Source organism: Phyllobates terribilis, unplaced genomic scaffold (assembly GCF_046119375.1).
Source record: "Phyllobates terribilis strain yellow unplaced genomic scaffold, ASM4611937v1 Scaffold_116__1_contigs__length_5312468, whole genome shotgun sequence".
Lineage (NCBI taxonomy): Eukaryota > Metazoa > Chordata > Amphibia > Anura > Dendrobatidae > Phyllobates > Phyllobates terribilis.
In genome coordinates, this window is record NW_027362876.1 from 5,214,705 (window position 1) to 5,234,182 (window position 19,478).

A 19,478-nucleotide genomic window follows, 5' to 3' on the forward strand; every position below is an offset into this window, starting at 1 on the left:
GAAATCGCAGTATAGCACTGTCAATACACCCTAAGAAGGTTCCCAGGGTGATTTTAAATATGTATGGGGTTTATAATTGTAGTGGGCAATGGTATAAGGTTATTTTTGGCCATTTTATATGAAAGTGTACTGTCTCTTTAAGAAACTTAACTTTTGAATTGGGGGCTGGAAATCGCAGTATAGCACTGTCAAGACACCCTAAGAAGGTTCCCAGGGTGATTTTAAATATGGATGGGGTTTATAATTGTAGTGGGCAATGGTATAAGGTTATTTTTGGCCATTTTATATGAAAGTGTACTGTCTCTTTAAGGAAGTTAACTTTTGAATTGGGGGCTGGAAATCGCAGTATAGCACTGTCAATACACCCTAAGAAGGTTCCCAGGGTGATTTTAAATATGTATGGGGTTTATAATTGTAGTGGGCAATGGTATAAGGTTATTTTTGGCCATTTTATATGAAAGTGTACTGTCTCTTTAAGAAACGTAACTTTTGAATTGGGGGCTGGAAATCGCAGTATAGCGCTGTCAAGACACCCTAAGAAGGTTCCCAGGGTGATTTTAAATATGTATGGGGTTTATAATTGTAGTGGGCAATGGTATAAGGTTATTTTTGGCCATTTTATATGAAAGTGTACTGTCTCTTTAAGAACTTAACTTTTGAAATAGGGGCTGGAAATCACAGTATAGCACTGTCAAGACACCCTAAGAAGGTTCCCAGGGTGATTTTAAATATGTATGGGGTTTATAATTGTAGTGGGCAATGGTATAAGGTTATTTTTGGCCATATTATATGAAAGTGTACTGTCTCTTTAAGAACTTAACTTTTGAAATAGGGGCTGGAAATCACAGTATAGCACTGTCAAGACACCCTAAGAAGGTTCCCAGGGTGATTTTAAATATGTATGGGGTTTATAATTGTAGTTGTCAATGGTATAAGGTTATTTTTGGCCATTTTATATGAAAGTGTACTGTCTCTTTAAGAACTTAACTTTTGAAATAGGGGCTGGAAATCACAGTATAGCACTGTCAAGACACCCTAAGAAGGTTCCCAGGGTGATTTTAAATATGTATGGGGTTTATAATTGTAGTGGGCAATGGTATAAGGTTATTTTTGGCCATTTTATATGAAAGTGTACTGTCTCTTTAAGAAACTTAACTTTTGAATTGGGGGCTGGAAATCGCAGTATAGCAATGTCAAGACACCCTGAGATGGTTCCCAGGGTGATTTTAAATATGTATGGGGTTTATAATTGTAGTGGGCAATGGTATAAGGTTATTTTTGGCCATTTTATATGAAAGTGTACTGTCTCTTTAAGAATCTTAACTTTTGAATTGGGGGCTGGAAATCGCAGTATAGCATTTTCAGGACACCTTGGGAAGGTTCCCATGGTGATTTTAAATATGTATGGGGTTTATAATTGTAGTGGGCAATGGTATAAGGTTATTTTTGGCCATTTTATATGAAAGTGTACTGTCTCTTTAAGAAACTTAACTTTTGAATTGGGGGCTGGAAATGGCAGTATAGCACTGTCAAGACACCCTAAGAAGGTTCCCAGGGTGATTTTAAATATGTATGGGGTTTATAATTGTAGTTGTCAATGGTATAAGGTTATTTTTGGCCATTTTATATGAAAGTGTACTGTCTCTTTAAGAACTTAACTTTTGAATTGGAGGCTGCAAAGCGCAGTATAGCACTCTCAAGACACCCAAAGAAGGTTCCCAGGGTGATTTTAAATATGTATGGGGTTTATAATTGTAGTGGGCAATGGTATAAGGTTATTTTTGGCCATTTTATATGAAAGTGTACTGTCTCTTTAAGAAACTTAACTTTTGAATTGGGGGCTGGAAATCGCAGTATAGCATTTTCAGGACACCCTAAGAAGGTTCCCAGGGTGATTTTAAATATGTATGGGGTTTATAATTGTAGTGGGCAATGGTATAAGGTTATTTTTGGCCATTTTATATGAAAGTGTACTGTCTCTTTAACAAACTTAACTTTTGAATTGGGGGCTGGAAATCGCAGTATTGCACTGTCAAAACACCCTGAGATGGTTCCCAGGGTGATTTTAAATATGTATGGGGTTTATAATTGTAGTGGGCAATGGTATAAGGTTATTTTTGGCCATTTTATATGAAAGTGTACTGTCTCTTTAAGAATCTTAACTTTTGAATTGGGGGCTGGAAATCGCAGTATAGCATTTTCAGGACACCTTGGGAAGGTTCCCATGGTGATTTTAAATATGTATGGGGTTTATAATTGTAGTGGGCAATGGTATAAGGTTATTTTTGGCCATTTTATATGAAAGTGTACTGTCTCTTTAAGAAACTTAACTTTTGAATTGGGGGCTGGAAATCGCAGTATAGCATTTTCAGGACACCCTAAGAAAGTTCCCAGAGTGATTTTAAATATGTATGGGGTTTATAATTGTAGTGGGCAATGGTATAAGGTTATTTTTGGCCATTTTATATGAAAGTGTACTGTCTCTTAAAGAAACTTAACTTTTGAATTGGGGGCTGGAAATCGCAGTATAGCACTGTCAAGACACCCTAAGAAGGTTCCCAGGGTGATTTTAAATATGTATGGGGTTTATAATTGTAGTGGGCAATGGTATAAGGTTATTTTTGGCCATTTTATATGAAAGTGTACTGTCTCTTTAAGAAATTTCACTTTTGAATTGGGGGCTGGAAATCGCAGTATAGCACTGCCAAGACACCCTAAGAAGGTTCCCAGGGTGATTTTAAATATGTATGGGGTTTATAATTGTAGTGGGCAATGGTATAAGGTTATTTTTGGCCATTGTATATGAAAGTGTACTGTCTCTTTAAGAAATTTCACTTTTGAATTGGGGCTGGAAATCGCAGTATAGCATTTTCAGGACACCTTGGGAAGGTTCCCATGGTGATTTTAAATATGTATGGGGTTTATAATTGTAGTGGGCAATGGTATAAGGTTATTTTTGCCCATTTTATATGAAAGTGTACTGTCTCTTTAAGAAATTTCACTTTTGAATTGGGGCTGGAAATCGCAGTATAGCACTGTCAAGACACCCTAAGAAGGTTCCCAGGGTGATTATAAATATGTATGGGGTTTATAATTGTAGCGGGCAATGGTATAAGGTTATTTTTGGCCATTTTATATGAAAGTGTACTGTCTTTTTAAGAAACTTAACTTTTGAATTGGGGGCTGGAAATCGCAGTATAGCACTGTCAAGACACCCTAAGATGGTTCCCAGGGTGATTTTAAATATGGATGGGGTTTATAATTGTAGTGGGCAATGGTATAAGGTTATTTTTGGCCATTTTATATGAAAGTGTACTGTCTCTTTAAGAACTTAACTTTTGAAATAGGGGCTGGAAATCACAGTATAGCACTGTCAAGACACCCTAAGAAGGTTCCCAGGGTGATTTTAAATATGTATGGGGTTTATAATTGTAGTTGTCAATGGTATAAGGTTATTTTTGGCCATTTTATATGAAAGTGTACTGTCTCTTTAAGAACTTAACTTTTGAAATAGGGGCTGGAAATCACAGTATAGCACTGTCAAGACACCCTAAGAAGGTTCCCAGGGTGATTTTAAATATGTATGGGGTTTATAATTGTAGTGGGCAATGGTATAAGGTTATTTTTGGCCATTTTATATGAAAGTGTACTGTCTCTTTAAGAAACTTAACTTTTGAATTGGGGGCTGGAAATCGCAGTATAGCAATGTCAAGACACCCTGAGATGGTTCCCAGGGTGATTTTAAATATGTATGGGGTTTATAATTGTAGTGGGCAATGGTATAAGGTTATTTTTGGCCATTTTATATGAAAGTGTACTGTCTCTTTAAGAATCTTAACTTTTGAATTGGGGGCTGGAAATCGCAGTATAGCATTTTCAGGACACCTTGGGAAGGTTCCCATGGTGATTTTAAATATGTATGGGGTTTATAATTGTAGTGGGCAATGGTATAAGGTTATTTTTGGCCATTTTATATGAAAGTGTACTGTCTCTTTAAGAAACTTAACTTTTGAATTGGGGGCTGGAAATGGCAGTATAGCACTGTCAAGACACCCTAAGAAGGTTCCCAGGGTGATTTTAAATATGTATGGGGTTTATAATTGTAGTTGTCAATGGTATAAGGTTATTTTTGGCCATTTTATATGAAAGTGTACTGTCTCTTTAAGAACTTAACTTTTGAATTGGAGGCTGCAAAGCGCAGTATAGCACTGTCAAGACACCCAAAGAAGGTTCCCAGGGTGATTTTAAATATGTATGGGGTTTATAATTGTAGTGGGCAATGGTATAAGGTTATTTTTGGCCATTTTATATGAAAGTGTACTGTCTCTTTAACAAACTTAACTTTTGAATTGGGGGCTGGAAATCGCAGTATTGCACTGTCAAAACACCCTGAGATGGTTCCCAGGGTGATTTTAAATATGTATGGGGTTTATAATTGTAGTGGGCAATGGTATAAGGTTATTTTTGGCCATTTTATATGAAAGTGTACTGTCTCTTTAAGAATCTTAACTTTTGAATTGGGGGCTGGAAATCGCAGTATAGCATTTTCAGGACACCTTGGGAAGGTTCCCATGGTGATTTTAAATATGTATGGGGTTTATAATTGTAGTGGGCAATGGTATAAGGTTATTTTTGGCCATTTTATATGAAAGTGTACTGTCTCTTTAAGAAACTTAACTTTTGAATTGGGGGCTGGAAATCGCAGTATAGCATTTTCAGGACACCCTAAGAAAGTTCCCAGAGTGATTTTAAATATGTATGGGGTTTATAATTGTAGTGGGCAATGGTATAAGGTTATTTTTGGCCATTTTATATGAAAGTGTACTGTCTCTTTAAGAAATTTCACTTTTGAATTGGGGGCTGGAAATCGCAGTATAGCACTGCCAAGACACCCTAAGAAGGTTCCCAGGGTGATTTTAAATATGTATGGGGTTTATAATTGTAGTGGGCAATGGTATAAGGTTATTTTTGGCCATTTTATATGAAAGTGTACTGTCTCTTTAAGAAACTTAACTTTTGAATTGGGGGCTGGAAATCGCAGTATAGCATTTTCAGGACACCCTCAGAAGGTTCCCAGGGTGATTTTAAATATGTATGGGGTTTATAATTGTAGTGGGCAATGGTATAAGGTTATTTTTGGCCATTTTCTATGAAAGTGTACTGTCTCTTTAAGAAACTTAACTTTTGAATTGGGGGCTGGAAATCGCAGTATAGCACTGTCAAGACACCCTAAGAAGGTTCCCAGGGTGATTTTAAATATGTATGGGGTTTATAATTGTAGTGGGCAATGGTATAAGTTTATTTTTGGCCATTTTATATGAAAGTGTACTGTCTCTTTAAGAAACTTAACTTTTGAATTGGGGGCTGGAAATCGCAGTATAGCACTGTCAAGACACCCTAAGAAGGTTCCCAGGGTGATTTTAAATATGGATGGGGTTTATAATTGTAGTTGTCAATGGTATAAGGTTTTTTTTGGCCATTTTATATGAAAGTGTACTGTCTCTTTAAGAACTTAACTTTTGAATTAGGGGCTGGAAATCACAGTATAGCACTGTCAAGACACCCTAAGAAGGTTCCCAGGGTGATTTTAAATATGTATGGGGTTTATAATTGTAGTGGGCAATGGTATAAGGTTATTTTTGGCCATTTTATATGAAAGTGTACTGTCTCTTTAAGAAACTTAACTTTTGAATTGGGGGCTGGAAATCGCAGTATAGCAATGTCAAGACACCCTGAGATGGTTCCCAGGGTGATTTTAAATATGTATGGGGTTTATAATTGTAGTGGGCAATGGTATAAGGTTATTTTTGGCCATTTTATATGAAAGTGTACTGTCTCTTTAAGAATCTTAACTTTTGAATTGGGGGCTGGAAATCGCAGTATAGCATTTTCAGGACACCTTGGGAAGGTTCCCATGGTGATTTTAAATATGTATGGGGTTTATAATTGTAGTGGGCAATGGTATAAGGTTATTTTTGGCCATTTTATATGAAAGTGTACTGTCTCTTTAAGAAACTTAACTTTTGAATTGGGGGCTGGAAATGGCAGTATAGCACTGTCAAGACACCCTAAGAAGGTTCCCAGGGTGATTTTAAATATGTATGGGGTTTATAATTGTAGTTGTCAATGGTATAAGGTTATTTTTGGCCATTTTATATGAAAGTGTACTGTCTCTTTAAGAACTTAACTTTTGAATTAGGGGCTGGAAATCACAGTATAGCATTTTCAGGACACCCTAAGAAGGTTCCCAGGGTGATTTTAAATATGTATGGGGTTTATAATTGTAGTGGGCAATGGTATAAGGTTATTTTTAGCCATTTTATATGAAAGTGTACTGTCTCTTTAAGAAACTTAACTTTTGAATTGGAGGCTGCAAAGCGCAGTATAGCACTGTCAAGACACCCAAAGAAGGTTCCCAGGGTGATTTTAAATATGTATGGGGTTTATAATTGTAGTGGGCAATGGTATAAGGTTATTTTTGGCCATTTTATATGAAAGTGTACTGTCTCTTTAAGAAACTTAACTTTTGAATTGGGGGCTGGAAATCGCAGTATAGCATTTTCAGGACACCCTAAGAAGGTTCCCAGGGTGATTTTAAATATGTATGGGGTTTATAATTGTAGTGGGCAATGGTATAAGGTTATTTTTGGCCATTTTATATGAAAGTGTACTGTCTCTTTAACAAACTTAACTTTTGAATTGGGGGCTGGAAATCGCAGTATTGCACTGTCAAAACACCCTGAGATGGTTCCCAGGGTGATTTTAAATATGTATGGGGTTTATAATTGTAGTGGGCAATGGTATAAGGTTATTTTTGGCCATTTTATATGAAAGTGTACTGTCTCTTTAAGAATCTTAACTTTTGAATTGGGGGCTGGAAATCGCAGTATAGCATTTTCAGGACACCCTAAGAAAGTTCCCAGAGTGATTTTAAATATGTATGGGGTTTATAATTGTAGTGGGCAATGGTATAAGGTTATTTTTGGCCATTTTATATGAAAGTGTACTGTCTCTTAAAGAAACTTAACTTTTGAATTGGGGGCTGGAAATCGCAGTATAGCACTGTCAAGACACCCTAAGAAGGTTCCCAGGGTGATTTTAAATATGTATGGGGTTTATAATTGTAGTGGGCAATGGTATAAGGTTATTTTTGGCCATTTTATATGAAAGTGTACTGTCTCTTTAAGAAATTTCACTTTTGAATTGGGGGCTGGAAATCGCAGTATAGCACTGCCAAGACACCCTAAGAAGGTTCCCAGGGTGATTTTAAATATGTATGGGGTTTATAATTGTAGTTGTCAATGGTATAAGGTTATTTTTGGCCATTTCATATGAAAGTGTACTGTCTCTTTAAGAAACTTAACTTTTGAATTGGGGGCTGGAAATCGCAGTATAGCACGGTCAAGACACCCTAAGAAGGTTCCCAGGGTGATTTTAAATATGTATGGGGTTTATAATTGTAGTTGTCAATGGTATAAGGTTATTTTTGGCCATTTTATATGAAAGTGTACTGTCTCTTTAAGAAACTTAACTTTTGAATTGGGGGCTGGAAATCGCAGTATAGCACTGTCAAGACACCCTAAGAAGGTTCCCAGGGTGATTTTAAATATGTATGGGGTTTATAATTGTAGTGGGCAATGGTATAAGGTTATTTTTGGCCATTTTATATGAAAGTGTACTGTCTCTTTAAGAAATTTCTTTTTTGAATTGGGGGCTGGAAATCGCAGTATAGCACTGTCAAGACACCCTAAGAAGGTTCCCAGGGTGATTTTAAATATGTATGGGTTTTATAATTGTAGTGGGCAATGGTATAAGGTTATTTTTGGCCATTTTATATGAAAGTGTACTGTCTCTTTAAGAAAGTTAACTTTTGAATTGGGGGCTGGAAATCGCAGTATAGCACTGTCAATACACCCTAAGAAGGTCCCCAGGGTGATTTTAAATATGTATGGGATTTATAATTGTAGTGTGCAATGGTATAAGGTTATTTTTGGCCATTTTATATGAAAGTGTACTGTCTCTTTAAGAAACTTAACTTTTGAATTGGGGGCTGGAAATGCCAGTATAGCACTGTCAAGACACCCTAAGAAGGTTCCCAGGGTGATTTTAAATATGTATGGGGTTTATAATTGTAGTTGTCAATGGTATAAGGTTATTTTTGGCCATTTTATATGAAAGTGTACTGTCTCTTTAAGAAACTTAACTTTTGAATTGGGGGCTGGAAATCGCAGTATAGCACTGTCAAGACACCCTGAGATGGTTCCCAGGGTGATTTTAAATATGTATGGGGTTTATAATTGTAGTGGGCAATGGTATAAGGTTATTTTTGGCCATTTTATATGAAAGTGTACTGTCTCTTTAAGAATCTTAACTTTTGAATTGGGGGCTGGAAATCGCAGTATAGCATTTTCAGGACACCTTGGGAAGGTTCCCATGGTGATTTTAAATATGTATGGGGTTTATAATTGTAGTGGGCAATGGTATAAGGTTATTTTTGCCCATTTTATATGAAAGTGTACTGTCTCTTTAAGAAATTTCACTTTTGAATTGGGGGCTGGAAATCGCAGTATAGCACTGTCAAGACACCCTAAGAAGGTTCCTAGGGTGATTATAAATATGTATGGGGTTTATAATTGTAGTGGGCAATGGTATAAGGTTATTTTTGGCCATTTTATATGAAAGTGTACTGTCTCTTTAAGAAACTTAACTTTTGAATTGGGGGCTGGAAATCGCAGTATAGCACTGTCAAGACGCCCTAAGAAGGTTCCCAGGGTGATTTTAAATATGTATGGGGTTTATAATTGTAGTGGGCAATGGTATAAGGTTATTTTTGGCCATTTTATATGAAAGTGTACTGTCTCTTTAAGAAACTTAACTTTTGAATTGGGGGCTGGAAATCGCAGTATAGCACTGTCAAGACACCCTAAGAAGGTTCCCAGGGTGATTTTAAATATGTATGGGGTTTATAATTGTAGTGGGCAATGGTATAAGGTTATTTTTGGCCATTTTATATGAAAGTGTACTGTCTCTTTAAGAAACTTAACTTTTGAATTGGGGGCTGGAAATCGCAGTATAGCACTGTCAAGACACCCTGAGATGGTTCCCAGGGTGATTTTAAATATGTATGGGGTTTATAATTGTAGTGGGCAATGGTATAAGGTTATTTTTGGCCATTTTATATGAAAGTGTACTGTCTCTTTAAGAAACTTAACTTTTGAATTTGGGGGCTGGAAATCGCAGTATAGCATTTTCAGGACACCCTGAGAAAGTTCCCAGGGTGATTTTAAATATGTATGGGGTTTATAATTGTAGTGGGCAATGGTATAAGGTTATTTTTGGCCATTTTATATGAAAGTGTACTGTCTCTTTAAGAATCTTAACTTTTGAATTGGGGGCTGGAAATCGCAGTATAGCATTTTCAGGACACCTTGGGAAGGTTCCCATGGTGATTTTAAATATGTATGGGGTTTATAATTGTAGTGGGCAATGGTATAAGGTTATTTTTGGCCATTTTATATGAAAGTGTACTGTCTCTTTAAGAAACTTAACTTTTGAATTGGGGGCTGGAAATGGCAGTATAGCACTGTCAAGACACCCTAAGAAGGTTCCCAGGGTGATTTTAAATATGTATGGGGTTTATAATTGTAGTTGTCAATGGTATAAGGTTATTTTTGGCCATTTTATATGAAAGTGTACTGTCTCTTTAAGAACTTAACTTTTGAATTAGGGGCTGGAAATCACAGTATAGCACTGTCAAGACACCCTAAGAAGGTTCCCAGGGTGATTTTAAATATGTATGGGGTTTATAATTGTAGTGGGCAATGGTATAAGGTTATTTTTAGCCATTTTATATGAAAGTGTACTGTCTCTTTAAGAAACTTAACTTTTGAATTGGAGGCTGCAAAGCGCAGTATAGCACTGTCAAGACACCCAAAGAAGGTTCCCAGGGTGATTTTAAATATGTATGGGGTTTATAATTGTAGTGGGCAATGGTATAAGGTTATTTTTGGCCATTTTATATGAAAGTGTACTGTCTCTTTAAGAAACTTAACTTTTGAATTGGGGGCTGGAAATCGCAGTATAGCATTTTCAGGACACCCTAAGAAGGTTCCCAGGGTGATTTTAAATATGTATGGGGTTTATAATTGTAGTGGGCAATGGTATAAGGTTATTTTTGGCCATTTTATATGAAAGTGTACTGTCTCTTTAACAAACTTAACTTTTGAATTGGGGGCTGGAAATCGCAGTATTGCACTGTCAAAACACCCTGAGATGGTTCCCAGGGTGATTTTAAATATGTATGGGGTTTATAATTGTAGTGGGCAATGGTATAAGGTTATTTTTGGCCATTTTATATGAAAGTGTACTGTCTCTTTAAGAATCTTAACTTTTGAATTGGGGGCTGGAAATCGCAGTATAGCATTTTCAGGACACCCTAAGAAAGTTCCCAGAGTGATTTTAAATATGTATGGGGTTTATAATTGTAGTGGGCAATGGTATAAGGTTATTTTTGGCCATTTTATATGAAAGTGTACTGTCTCTTAAAGAAACTTAACTTTTGAATTGGGGGCTGGAAATCGCAGTATAGCACTGTCAAGACACCCTAAGAAGGTTCCCAGGGTGATTTTAAATATGTATGGGGTTTATAATTGTAGTTGTCAATGGTATAAGGTTATTTTTGGCCATTTCATATGAAAGTGTACTGTCTCTTTAAGAAACTTAACTTTTGAATTGGGGGCTGGAAATCGCAGTATAGCACGGTCAAGACACCCTAAGAAGGTTCCCAGGGTGATTTTAAATATGTATGGGGTTTATAATTGTAGTTGTCAATGGTATAAGGTTATTTTTGGCCATTTTATATGAAAGTGTACTGTCTCTTTAAGAAACTTAACTTTTGAATTGGGGGCTGGAAATCGCAGTATAGCACTGTCAAGACACCCTAAGAAGGTTCCCAGGGTGATTTTAAATATGTATGGGTTTTATAATTGTAGTGGGCAATGGTATAAGGTTATTTTTGGCCATTTTATATGAAAGTGTACTGTCTCTTTAAGAAAGTTAACTTTTGAATTGGGGGCTGGAAATCGCAGTATAGCACGGTCAAGACACCCTAAGAAGGTTCCCAGGGTGATTTTAAATATGTATGGGGTTTATAATTGTAGTTGTCAATGGTATAAGGTTATTTTTGGCCATTTTATATGAAAGTGTACTGTCTCTTTAAGAAACTTAACTTTTGAATTGGGGGCTGGAAATCGCAGTATAGCACTGTCAAGACACCCTAAGAAGGTTCCCAGGGTGATTTTAAATATGTATGGGGTTTATAATTGTAGTGGGCAATGGTATAAGGTTATTTTTGGCCATTTTATATGAAAGTGTACTGTCTCTTTAAGAAATTTCTTTTTTGAATTGGGGGCTGGAAATCGCAGTATAGCACTGTCAAGACACCCTAAGAAGGTTCCCAGGGTGATTTTAAATATGTATGGGTTTTATAATTGTAGTGGGCAATGGTATAAGGTTATTTTTGGCCATTTTATATGAAAGTGTACTGTCTCTTTAAGAAAGTTAACTTTTGAATTGGGGGCTGGAAATCGCAGTATAGCACTGTCAATACACCCTAAGAAGGTCCCCAGGGTGATTTTAAATATGTATGGGATTTATAATTGTAGTGTGCAATGGTATAAGGTTATTTTTGGCCATTTTATATGAAAGTGTACTGTCTCTTTAAGAAACTTAACTTTTGAATTGGGGGCTGGAAATGCCAGTATAGCACTGTCAAGACACCCTAAGAAGGTTCCCAGGGTGATTTTAAATATGTATGGGGTTTATAATTGTAGTTGTCAATGGTATAAGGTTATTTTTGGCCATTTTATATGAAAGTGTACTGTCTCTTTAAGAAACTTAACTTTTGAATTGGGGGCTGGAAATCGCAGTATAGCACTGTCAAGACACCCTGAGATGGTTCCCAGGGTGATTTTAAATATGTATGGGGTTTATAATTGTAGTGGGCAATGGTATAAGGTTATTTTTGGCCATTTTATATGAAAGTGTACTGTCTCTTTAAGAATCTTAACTTTTGAATTGGGGGCTGGAAATCGCAGTATAGCATTTTCAGGACACCTTGGGAAGGTTCCCATGGTGATTTTAAATATGTATGGGGTTTATAATTGTAGTGGGCAATGGTATAAGGTTATTTTTGCCCATTTTATATGAAAGTGTACTGTCTCTTTAAGAAATTTCACTTTTGAATTGGGGGCTGGAAATCGCAGTATAGCACTGTCAAGACACCCTAAGAAGGTTCCTAGGGTGATTATAAATATGTATGGGGTTTATAATTGTAGTGGGCAATGGTATAAGGTTATTTTTGGCCATTTTATATGAAAGTGTACTGTCTCTTTAAGAAACTTAACTTTTGAATTGGGGGCTGGAAATCGCAGTATAGCACTGTCAAGACGCCCTAAGAAGGTTCCCAGGGTGATTTTAAATATGTATGGGGTTTATAATTGTAGTGGGCAATGGTATAAGGTTATTTTTGGCCATTTTATATGAAAGTGTACTGTCTCTTTAAGAAACTTAACTTTTGAATTGGGGGCTGGAAATCGCAGTATAGCACTGTCAAGACACCCTAAGAAGGTTCCCAGGGTGATTTTAAATATGTATGGGGTTTATAATTGTAGTGGGCAATGGTATAAGGTTATTTTTGGCCATTTTATATGAAAGTGTACTGTCTCTTTAAGAAACTTAACTTTTGAATTGGGGGCTGGAAATCGCAGTATAGCACTGTCAAGATACCCTGAGATGGTTCCCAGGGTGATTTTAAATATGTATGGGGTTTATAATTGTAGTGGGCAATGGTATAAGGTTATTTTTGGCCATTTTATATGAAAGTGTACTGTCTCTTTAAGAAACTTAACTTTTGAATTTGGGGGCTGGAAATCGCAGTATAGCATTTTCAGGACACCCTAAGAAAGTTCCCAGGGTGATTTTAAATATGTATGGGGTTTATAATTGTAGTGGGCAATGGTATAAGGTTATTTTTGGCCATTTTATATGAAAGTGTACTGTCTCTTAAAGAAACTTAACTTTTGAATTGGGGGCTGGAAATCGCAGTATAGCACTGTCAAGACACCCTAAGAAGGTTCCCAGGGTGATTTTAAATATGTATGGGGTTTATAATTGTAGTGGGCAATGGTATAAGGTTATTTTTGGCCATTTTATATGAAAGTGTACTGTCTCTTTAAGAAACTTAACTTTTGAATTGGGGGCTGGAAATCGCAGTATAGCACTGTCAAGACACCCTAAGAAGGTTCCCAGGGTGATTTTAAATATGTATGGGGTTTATAATTGTAGTTGTCAATGGTATAAGGTTATTTTTGGCCATTTTATATGAAAGTGTACTGTCTCTTTAAGAAACTTAACTTTTGAATTGGGGGCTGGAAATCGCAGTATAGCACTGTCAAGACACCCTAAGAAGGTTCCCAGGGTGATTTTAAATATGTATGGGGTTTATAATTGTAGTGGGCAATGGTATAAGGTTATTTTTGGCCATTTTATATGAAAGTGTACTGTCTCTTTAAGAAATTTCTTTTTTGAATTGGGGGCTGGAAATCGCAGTATAGCACTGTCAAGACACCCTAAGAAGGCTCCCAGGGTGATTTTAAATATGTATGGGTTTTATAATTGTAGTGGGCAATGGTATAAGGTTATTTTTGGCCATTTTATATGAAAGTGTACTGTCTCTTTAAGAAATTTCACTTTTGAATTGTGGGCTGGAAATTGCAGTATAGCACTGTCAAGACACCCTAAGAAGGTTCCCAGGGTGATTTTAAATATGTATGGGGTTTATAATTGTAGTTGTCAATGGTATAAGGTTATTTTTGGCCATTTTATATGAAAGTGTACTGTCTCTTTAAGAACTTAACTTTTGAATTAGGGGCTGGAAATCACAGTATAGCACTGTCAAGACACCCTAAGAAGGTTCCCAGGGTGATTTTAAATATGTATGGGGTTTATAATTGTAGTGGGCAATGGTATAAGGTTATTTTTGGCCATTTTATATGAAAGTGTACTGTCTCTTTAAGAACTTAACTTTTGAATTAGGGGCTGGAAATCACAGTATAGCACTGTCAAGACACCCTAAGAAGGTTCCCAGGGTGATTTTAAATATGTATGGGGTTTATAATTGTAGTGGGCAATGGTATAAGCTTATTTTTGGCCATTTTATATGAAAGTGTACTGTCTCTTTAAGAAACTTAACTTTTGAATTGGGGGCTGGAAATCGCAGTATAGCACTGTCAAGACACCCTGAGATGGTTCCCAGGGTGATTTTAAATATGTATGGGGTTTATAATTGTAGTGGGCAATGGTATAAGGTTATTTTTGGCCATTTTATATGAAAGTGTACTGTCTCTTTAAGAATCTTAACTTTTGAATTGGGGGCTGGAAATCGCAGTATAGCATTTTCAGGACACCTTGGGAAGGTTCCCATGGTGATTTTAAATATGTATGGGGTTTATAATTGTAGTGGGCAATGGTATAAGGTTATTTTTGCCCATTTTATATGAAAGTGTACTGTCTCTTTAAGAAATTTCACTTTTGAATTGGGGGCTGGAAATCGCAGTATAGCACTGTCAAGACACCCTAAGAAGGTTCCCAGGGTGATTTTAAATATGTATGGGGTTTATAATTGTAGTGGGCAATGGTATAAGCTTATTTTTGGCCATTTTATATGAAAGTGTACTGTCTCTTTAAGAAACTTAACTTTTGAATTGGGGGCTGGAAATCGCAGTATAGCACTGTCAAGACACCCTGAGATGGTTCCCAGGGTGATTTTAAATATGTATGGGGTTTATAATTGTAGTGGGCAATGGTATAAGGTTATTTTTGGCCATTTTATATGAAAGTGTACTGTCTCTTTAAGAAACTTAACTTTTGAATTGGGGGCTGGAAATCGCAGTATAGCACTGTCAAGACACCCTGAGATGGTTCCCAGGGTGATTTTAAATATGTATGGGGTTTATAATTGTAGTGGGCAATGGTATAAGCTTATTTTTGGCCATTTTATATGAAAGTGTACTGTCTCTTTAAGAAATTTCACTTTTGAATTGGGGGCTGGAAATCGCAGTATAGCACTGTCAAGACACCCTAAGAAGGTTCCCAGGGTGATTATAAATATGTATGGGGTTTATAATTGTAGTGGGCAATGGTATAAGGTTATTTTTGGCCATTTTATATGAAAGTGTACTGTCTCTTTAAGAAACTTAACTTTTGAATTGGGGGCTGGAAATCGCAGTATAGCACTGTCAAGACACCCTAAGAAGGTTCCCAGGGTGATTTTAAATATGTATGGGGTTTATAATTGTAGCGGACAATGGTATAAGGTTATTTTTGGCCATTTTATATGAAAGTGTACTGTCTCTTTAAGAAATTTAACTTTTGAATTGGGGGCTGGAAATCGCAGTATAGCACTGTCAAGACACCCTAAGAAGGTTCCCAGGGTGATTTTAAATATGTATGGGGTTTATAATTGTAGTGGGCAATGGTATAAGGTTATTTTTGGCCATTTTATATGAAGGTGTACTGTCTTTTTAAGAAACTTAACTTTTGAATTGGGGGCTGGAAATCGCAGTATAGCACTGTCAAGACACCCTAAGATGGTTCCCAGGGTGATTTTAAATATGGATGGGGTTTATAATTGTAGTGGGCAATGGTATAAGGTTATTTTTGTCCATTTTATATGAAAGTGTACTGTCTCTTTAAGAAACTTAACTTTTGAATTGGGGGCTGGAAATCGCAGTATAGCACTGTCAAGACACTCTGAGATGGTTCCCAGGGTGATTTTAAATATGTATGGGGTTTATAATTGTAGTGGGCAATGGTATAAGGTTATTTTTGGCCATTTTATATGAAAGTGTACTGTCTCTTTAAGAATCTTAACTTTTGAATTGGGGGCTGGAAATCGCAGTATAGCATTTTCAGGACACCCTGGGAAGGTTCCCATGGTGATTTTAAATATGTATGGGCTTTATAATTGTAGTGGGCAATGGTATAAGGTTATTTTTGGCCATTTTATATGAAAGTGTACTGTCTCTTTAAGAAATTTCACTTTTGAATTGGGGGCTGGAAATCGCAGTATAGCACTGTCAAGACACCCTAAGAAGGTTCCCAGGGTGATTATAAATATGTATGGGGTTTATAATTGTAGCGGGCAATGGTATAAGGTTATTTTTGGCCATTTTATATGAAAGTGTACTGTCTCTTTAAGAAACTTAACTTTTGAATTGGGGGCTGGAAATCGCAGTATAGCACAGTCAAGACATCCTAAGAAGGTTCCCAGGGTGATTTTAAATATGTATGGGGTTTATAATTGTAGTGGGCAATGGTATAAGGTTATTTTTGGCCATTTTATATGAAAGTGTACTGTCTCTTTAAGAAACTTAACTTTTGAATTGGGGGCTGGAAATCGCAGTATAGCATTTTCAGGACACCCTAAGAAGGTTCCCAGGGTGATTTTAAATATGTATGGGGTTTATAATTGTAGTGGGCAATGGTATAAGGTTATTTTTGGCCATTTTATATGAAAGTGTACTGTCTCTTTAAGAAACTTAACTTTTGAATTGGGGGCTGGAAATCGCAGTATAGCACTGTCAAGACACCCTGAGATGGTTCCCAGGGTGATTTTAAATATGTATGGGGTTTATAATTGTAGTGGGCAATGGTATAAGGTTATTTTTGGCCATTTTATATGAAAGTGTACTGTCTCTTTAAGAATCTTAACTTTTGAATTGGGGGCTGGAAATCGCAGTATAGCATTTTCAGGACACCTTGGGAAGGTTCCCATGGTGATTTTAAATATGTATGGGGTTTATAATTGTAGTGGGCAATGGTATAAGGTTATTTTTGCCCATTTTATATGAAAGTGTACTGTCTCTTTAAGAAATTTCACTTTTGAATTGGGGCTGGAAATCGCAGTATAGCACTGTCAAGACACCCTAAGAAGGTTCCCAGGGTGATTATAAATATGTATGGGGTTTATAATTGTAGCGGGCAATGGTATAAGGTTATTTTTGGCCATTTTATATGAAAGTGTACTGTCTTTTTAAGAAACTTAACTTTTGAATTGGGGGCTGGAAATCGCAGTATAGCACTGTCAAGACACCCTAAGATGGTTCCCAGGGTGATTTTAAATATGTATGGGGTTTATAATTGTAGTGGGCAATGGTATAAGGTTATTTTTGGCCATTTTCTATGAAAGTGTACTGTCTCTTTAAGAAACTTAACTTTTGAATTGGGGGCTGGAAATCGCAGTATAGCACTGTCAAGACACCCTAAGAAGGTTCCCAGGGTGATTTTAAATATGTATGGGGTTTATAATTGTAGTGGGCAATGGTATAAGGTTATTTTTGGCCATTTTATATGAAAGTGTACTGTCTCTTTAAGAAACTTAACTTTTGAATTGGGGGCTGGAAATGGCAGTATAGCACTGTCAAGACACCCTAAGAAGGTTCCCAGGGTGATTTTAAATATGGATGGGGTTTATAATTGTAGTTGTCAATGGTATAAGGTTTTTTTTGGCCATTTTATATGAAAGTGTACTGTCTCTTTAAGAACTTAACTTTTGAATTAGGGGCTGGAAATCACAGTATAGCACTGTCAAGACACCCTAAGAAGGTTCCCAGGGTGATTTTAAATATGTATGGGGTTTATAATTGTAGTGGGCAATGGTATAAGGTTATTTTTAGCCATTTTATATGAAAGTGTACTGTCTCTTTAAGAAACTTAACTTTTGAATTGGAGGCTGCAAAGCGCAGTATAGCACTGTCAAGACACCCAAAGAAGGTTCCCAGGGTGATTTTAAATATGTATGGGGTTTATAATTGTAGTGGGCAATGGTATAAGGTTATTTTTGGCCATTTTATATGAAAGTGTACTGTCTCTTTAAGAAACTTAACTTTTGAATTGGGGCTGGAAATCGCAGTATAGCATTTTCAGGACACCTTGGGAAGGTTCCCATGGTGATTTTAAATATGTATGGGGTTTATAATTGTAGTGGGCAATGGTATAAGGTTATTTTTGCCCATTTTATATGAAAGTGTACTGTCTCTTTAAGAAATTTCACTTTTGAATTGGGACTGGAAATCGCAGTATAGCACTGTCAAGACACCCTAAGAAGGTTCCCAGGGTGATTATAAATATGTATGGGGTTTATAATTGTAGCGGGCAATGGTATAAGGTTATTTTTGGCCATTTTATATGAAAGTGTACTGTCTTTTTAAGAAACTTAACTTTTGAATTGGGGGCTGGAAATCGCAGTATAGCACTGTCAAGACACCCTAAGATGGTTCCCAGGGTGATTTTAAATATGGATGGGGTTTATAATTGTAGTGGGCAATGGTATAAGGTTATTTTTGGCCATTTTCTATGAAAGTGTACTGTCTCTTTAAGAAACTTAACTTTTGAATTGGGGGCTGGAAATCGCAGTATAGCACTGTCAATACACCCTAAGAAGGTTCCCAGGGTGATTTTAAATATGTATGGGGTTTATAATTGTAGTGGGCAATGGTATAAGGTTATTTTTGGCCATTTTATATGAAAGTGTACTGTCTCTTTAAGAAACTTAACTTTTGAATTGGGGGCTGGAAATCGCAGTATAGCACTGTCAAGACACCCTAAGAAGGTTCCCAGGGTGATTTTAAATATGGATGGGGTTTATAATTGGAGTGGGCAATGGTATAAGGTTATTTTTGGCCATTTTATATGAAAGTGTACTGTCTCTTTAAGGAAGTTAACTTTTGAATTGGGGGCTGGAAATCGCAGTATAGCACTGTCAATACACCCTAAGAAGGTTCCCAGGGTGATTTTAAATATGTATGGGGTTTATAATTGTAGTGGGCAATGGTATAAGGTTATTTTTGGCCATTTTATATGAAAGTGTACTGTCTCTTTAAGAAACTTAACTTTTGAATTGGGGGCTGGAAATCGCAGTATAGCGCTGTCAAGACACCCTAAGAAGGTTCCCAGGGTGATTTTAAATATGTATGGGGTTTATAATTGTAGTGGGCAATGGTATAAGGTTATTTTTGGCCATTTTATATGAAAGTGTACTGTCTCTTTAAGAAAGTTAACTTTTGAATTGGGGGCTGGAAATCGCAGTATAGCACTGTCAAGACACCCTAAGAAGGTTCCCAGGGTGATTTTAAATATGTATGGGGTTTATAATTGTAGTTGTCAATGGTATAAGGTTATTTTTGGCCATTTTATATGAAAGTGTACTGTCTCTTTAAGAACTTAACTTTTGAAATAGGGGCTGGAAATCACAGTATAGCACTGTCAAGACACCCTAAGAAGGTTCCCAGGGTGATTTTAAATATGTATGGGGTTTATAATTGTAGTGGGCAATGGTATAAGGTTATTTTTGGCCATTTTATATGAAAGTGTACTGTCTCTTTAAGAAACTTAACTTTTGAATTGGGGGCTGGAAATCG